The sequence below is a fragment of the Protopterus annectens genome, chromosome 5.part0, assembly GCF_019279795.1.
Source record: "Protopterus annectens isolate FY-2018-M chromosome 5.part0, PAN1.0, whole genome shotgun sequence".
NCBI classification, from domain to species: Eukaryota; Metazoa; Chordata; order Ceratodontiformes; family Protopteridae; genus Protopterus; species Protopterus annectens.
This window is the reverse complement of record NC_056735.1, coordinates 156,288,239-156,294,016: the sequence shown is the minus strand read 5'-3', so window position 1 is coordinate 156,294,016 and position 5,778 is coordinate 156,288,239. Positions and strand designations below refer to the sequence as shown.

Genomic DNA, 5,778 nt, shown 5'->3' with positions numbered 1-5,778 from the left:
ATTCAACTGGATGTATAAGAGAATTTATATACCTTTATCTGCACTTTTTTTTCAAAAATACAGTATTTAAATTGATTTTAACTGTGTTGCAGGAATATTAACTGAACTGGAAGTTAGTCAGTGTTTGCTGAATTTTATTATTTGCTAGTAATTACAGGTGTGGGGGTAGCCACATTCTTTGATTTCCTGTCCTTGCCTATTTAAGTGGTACAGTGTGAAATATTTTCTGCTTAAAAAACTCAGCTTTGGCCATCAATGAACTAGCTGTATTCAACTGGACGTATAAGAAAATTTAAGTACATTTATCTGAACGTTTTTTCCCAAAAAATACAGTATTTAAATTGATTTTAACTGTGTTGCAGGAATATTAACTGAACTGGAAGTTAGTCAGTGTTTGCTGAATGTCATTATTTGCTAGTAATTACAGGTGTAGGGGTAGCCACATTCTTTGATTTCCTGTCCTTACCTATTTAAGTGGTACACTGCGAAATATTTTCTGCTTGAAAACCTCAGCATTGGCCAGCTAAGAACTAGCTGTATTCAACTGGACATATAAGAGAATTTAAGTACCTTTATCTGCACTTTTTTTTTTCCAAAAATACAGTATTTAAATTGATTTTAACTGTGTTGCAGGAATATTAACTGAACTGGAAGTTAGTCAGTGTTTGCTGAATTTTATTATTTGCTAGTAATTACAGGTGTGGGGGGAGCCACATTCTTTGATTTCCTCTCCTTACCTATTTAAGTGGTACAGTGTGAAATATTTTCTGCTCAACAACCTCAGCTTTGGCAGGCTAAGAACTAGCTGTATTCAACGGCACGTATAAGAGAATTTAAGTACCTTTATCTGCACTTTTCTTTTCAAAAAATGCAATATTTAAATTGATTTTAACTGTGTTACAGGAATATTAACTGAACTGGAAGTTAGTCAGTGTTTGCTGAATTTTAGTATTTGCTAGTAATTACAGGTGTGGGGGTAGCCACATTCTTTGATTTCCTGTCCTTGCCTATTTAAGTAGTACAGTGTGAAATATTTTCTGCTTAAAAACCTCAGCTTTGGCCAGCTTAGAACTAGCTGTATTCAACTGGACGTATAAGAGAATTTAAATACCTTTATCTGCACTTTTTTTTTCAAAACATACAGTATTTAAATTGATTTTAACTGTGTTGCAGGAATATTAACTGAACTGGAAGTTAGTCAGTGTTTGCTGAATTTTATTATTTGCTAGTAATTACAGGTGTGGTGGTAGCCACATTCTTTGAGTTCCTGCTCTTGCCTATTTAAGTGGTTCAGTGTGAAATATTTTCTGCTTAAAAACCTCAGCTTTGGCCGGCTAAGAACTAGCTGTATTCAACTGGACGTATAAGAGAATTTAAGTACCTTTATCTGCACTTTTTTCAAAAAATACAGTATTTAAATTGATTTTAACTGTGTTGCAGGAATATTAACTGAACTGGAAGTTAGTCAGTGTTTGCTGAATTTTATTATTTGCTAGTAATTACAGGTGTGGGGGTAGCCACATTCTTTGATTTCCTGTCCTTGCCTATTTAAGTGGTACAGTGGGAAATATTTTCTTCTTAAAAACCTCAGCTTTGGCCAGCTAAGAACTAGCTTTATTCAACTGGACGTATACGAGAATTTAAGTAGCTTTATCTGCACTTTTTTTTTTCAAAAATACAGTATTTAAATTGATTTTAACTGTGTTGCAGGAATATTAACTGAACTGGAAGTTAGTCAGTGTTTGCTGAATTTTATTATTTGCTAGTATTTACAGGTGTGGGGGTAGCCACATTCTTTGATTTCCTGTCCTTGCCTATTTAAGTGGTACAGTGTGAAATATTTTCTGCTTAAAAAACTCAGCTTTGGCCATCAATGAACTAGCTGTATTCAACTGGACGTATAAGAAAATTTAAGTACATTTATCTGAACATTTTTTCCCAAAAAATACAGTATTTAAATTGATTTTAACTGTGTTGCAGGAATATTAACTGAACTGGAAGTTAGTCAGTGTTTGCTGAATGTCATTATTTGCTAGTAATTACAGGTGTAGGAGTAGCCACATTCTTTGATTTCCTGTCCTTACCTATTTAAGTAGTACACTGCGAAATATTTTCTGCTTGAAAACCTCAGCATTGGCCGGCTAAGAACTAGCTGTATTCAACTGGACATATAAGAGAATTTAAGTACCTTTATCTGCACTTTTTTTTTTCAAAAAATACAGTATTTAAATTGATTTTAACTGTTTTGCAGGAATATTAACTGAACTGGAAGTTAGTCAGTGTTTGCTGAATTTTATTATTTGCTAGTAATTACAGGTGTGGGGGTAGCCACATTCTTTGATTTCCTCTCCTTACCTATTTAAGTGGTACAGTGTGAAATATTTTCTGCTCAACAACCTCAGCTTTGGCAGGCTAAGAACTAGCTGTATTCAACGGCACGTATAAGAGAATTTAAGTACCTTTATCTGCACTTTTCTTTTCAAAAAATGCAATATTTAAATTGATTTTAACTGTGTTGCAGGAATATTAACTGAACTGGAAGTTAGTCAGTGTTTGCTGAATTTTAGTATTTGCTAGTAATTACAGGTGTGGGGGTAGCCACATTCTTTGATTTCCTGTCCTTGCCTATTTAAGTAGTACAGTGTGAAATATTTTCTGCTTAAAAACCTCAGCTTTGGCCAGCTTAGAACTAGCTGTATTCAACTGGACGTATAAGAGAATTTAAGTACCTTTATCTGCACTTTTTTTTCAAAACATACAGTATTTAAATTGATTTTAACTGTGTTGCAGGAATATTAACTGAACTGGAAGTTAGTCAGTGTTTGCTGAATTTTATTATTTGCTAGTAATTACAGGTGTGGTGGTAGCCACATTCTTTGAGTTCCTGCTCTTGCCTATTTAAGTGGTTCAGTGTGAAATATTTTCTGCTTAAAAACCTCAGCTTTGGCCGGCTAAGAACTAGCTGTATTCAACTGGACGTATAAGAGAATTTAAGTACCTTTATCTGCACTTTTTTTCAAAAATACAGTATTTAAATTGATTTTAACTGTGTTGCAGGAATATTAACTGAACTGGAAGTTAGTCAGTGTTTGCTGAATTTTATTATTTGCTAGTAATTACAGGTGTGGGGTAGCCACATTCTTTGATTTCCTGTTCTTGCCTATTTAAGTGGTACAGTGTGAAATATTTTCTTCTTAAAAACCTCAGCTTTGGCCGGCTAAGAACTAGCTGTATTCAACTGGACGTATAAGAGAATTTAAGTACCTTTATCTGCACTTTTTTTTCCCAAAAAATACAGTATTTAAATTGATTTTAACTGTGTTGCATGAATATTAACTGAACTGGAAGTTAGTCAGTGTTTGCTGAATTTTATTATTTGCTAGTAATTACAGGTGTGGGGGTAGCCACATTCTTTGATTTCCTGTCCTTGCCTATTTAAGTGGTACAGTGTGAAACATTTTCTGCTTAAAAACCTCAGCTTTGGCCGGCTAAGAGCTAGCTGTATTCAACTGTACATATAAGAGAATTTAAGTACCTTTATCTGCACTTTTTTTTTCAAAAAATACAGTATTTAAATTGATTTTAATTGTGTTGCAGAAATATTAACTGAACTGGAAGTTAGTCAGTGTTTGCTGAATTTTAGTATTTGCTAGTAATTACAGGTGTGGGGGTAGCCACATTCTTTGAGTTCCTGCCCTTGCCTATTTAAGTGGTTCAGTGTGAAATATTTTCTGCTTAAAAACCTCAGCTTTGGCCGGCTAAGAACTTGCTGTATTCAACTGGACGTATAAGAGAATTTAAGTTCCTTTATCTGCACTTTTTTTTCAAAAAATACAGTATTTAAATTGATTTTAACTGTGTTGCAGGAATATTAACTGAACTGGAAGTTAGTCAGTGTTTGCTGAATTTTGTTATTTGCTAGTAATTACAGGTGTGGGGTAGCCACATTCTTTGATTTCCTGTCCTTACCTATTTAAGTGGTACAGTGTGAAATATTTTCTGCTTAAAAACCTCAGCTTTGGCGGGCTAAGAACTAGCTGTATTCAACTGGATGTATAAGAGAATTTAAGTACCTATATCAGCACTTTTTTTCAAAAATACAGTATTTAAATTGATTTTAACTGTGTTGCAGGAATATTAACTGAACTGGAAGTTAGTCAGTGTTTGCTGAATTTTGTTATTTGCTAGTAATTACAGGTGTGGGGGTAGCCAGATTCTTTGATTTCCTGTCCTTGCCTATTTAAGTGGTACAGTGTGAAATATTTTCTGCTTAAAAACCTCAGCTTTGGCCGGCTAAGAACTAGCTGTATTCAACTGGACGTATAAGAGAATTTAAGTACCTTTATCTGCACTTTTTTTCAAAAAATTCAATATTTAAATTGATTTTAACTGTGTTGCAGGAATATTAACTGAACTGGAAGTTAGTCAGTGTTTGCTGAATTTTGTTATTTGCTAGTAATTACAGGTGTGGGGGTATCCACCTTCTTTGATTTCCTGTCCTTGCCTAGTAAAGTGGTACAGTGTGAAATATTTTCTGCTTAAAACCTCAGCTTTGGCAGTCTAAGAACTAGCTGTATTCACCTGGACATATAATAGAATTTAAGTACCTTTATCTGCATTTTGTTTCCCAAAAAAATACAGTATTTAAATTGATTTTAACTGTGTTGCAGGAATATTAACTGAACTGGAAGTTAGTCAGTGTTTGCTGAATTTTATTATTTGCTAGAAATTACAGGTGTGGGGGTAGCCACATTCTTTGATTTTCTGTGCTTGCCTATTTAAGTGACACAGTGCAAAATATTTTCTGCTTAAAAACCTCAGCTTTGGCCGGCTAAGAACTAGCTGTATTCATCTGGAAATGTAAGAGAATTTAAGTACCTTTATCTGCACTTTTTTTCCCAAAAAATACAGTATTTAAATTGATTTTAAAAGTGTTGCATGAATATTAATTGAACTGGAAGTTAGTCAGTGTTTGCTGAATTTTATTATTTGCTAGTAATTAGAAGTGTGGGGGTAGCCACATTCTTTGATTTCCTGTCCTTGCCTATTTAAGTGGTACAGTGTGAAACATTTTCTGCTTAAAAACCTCAGCTTTGGCCGGCTAAGAGCTAGCTGTATTCAACTGCACAAATAAGAGAATTTAAGTACCTTTATCTGCACTTTATTTTCCAAAAATACAATATTTAAATTTATTTTAACTGTGTTGCAGGAATATTAACTGAACTGGAAGTTAGTCAGTGTTTGCTGAATTTTATTATTTGCTAGTAATTACAGGTGTGGGGTAGCCACATTCTTTGATTTCCTGTCCTTGCCTATTTAAGTAGTACAGTGCAAAATATTTTCTGCTTAAAAACCTCAGCTTTGGCCGGCTAAGAACTAGCTGTATTCAACTGGACGTATAAGAGAATTTAAGTACCTTTATCTGCACTTTTTTTCCAAAAATACAGTATTTAAATTGATTTTAACTGTGTTGCAGGAATATTAACTGAACTGGAAGTTAGTCAGTGTTTGCTGAATTTTATTATTTGCTAGTAATTACAGGTGTGGGGGTAGCCACATTCTTTGAGTTCCTGCCCTTGCCTATTTAAGTGGTTCAGTGTATAATATTTTCTGCTTAAAATCCTCAGCTTTGGCCGGATAAGAACTAACTGTATTCAACTGCACATATAAGAGTTAAATTTTTGGGGGTTTTTTTCATTTTTTTTTTTTTTTGTTTTTTCTAAAACTATTTCGGGAATTTTTTTTTTTTAAAAAAGTTTTTCCCAAATTTATTTTTTT

At 33.6% G+C, this 5,778-nt stretch overlaps 1 long non-coding RNA gene across 1 annotated transcript; it reads left to right on the top strand.

Annotated features, from left to right (window-relative positions):
- Positions 1-1,135: 1,135 nt before the first annotated feature.
- Positions 1,136-1,665, top strand: LOC122802017. The gene is made up of 2 exons (XR_006364844.1): positions 1,136-1,238; positions 1,506-1,665. It is a non-coding gene; the product is annotated as an uncharacterized LOC122802017 (long non-coding RNA).
- Positions 1,666-5,778: the final 4,113 nt, after the last annotated feature.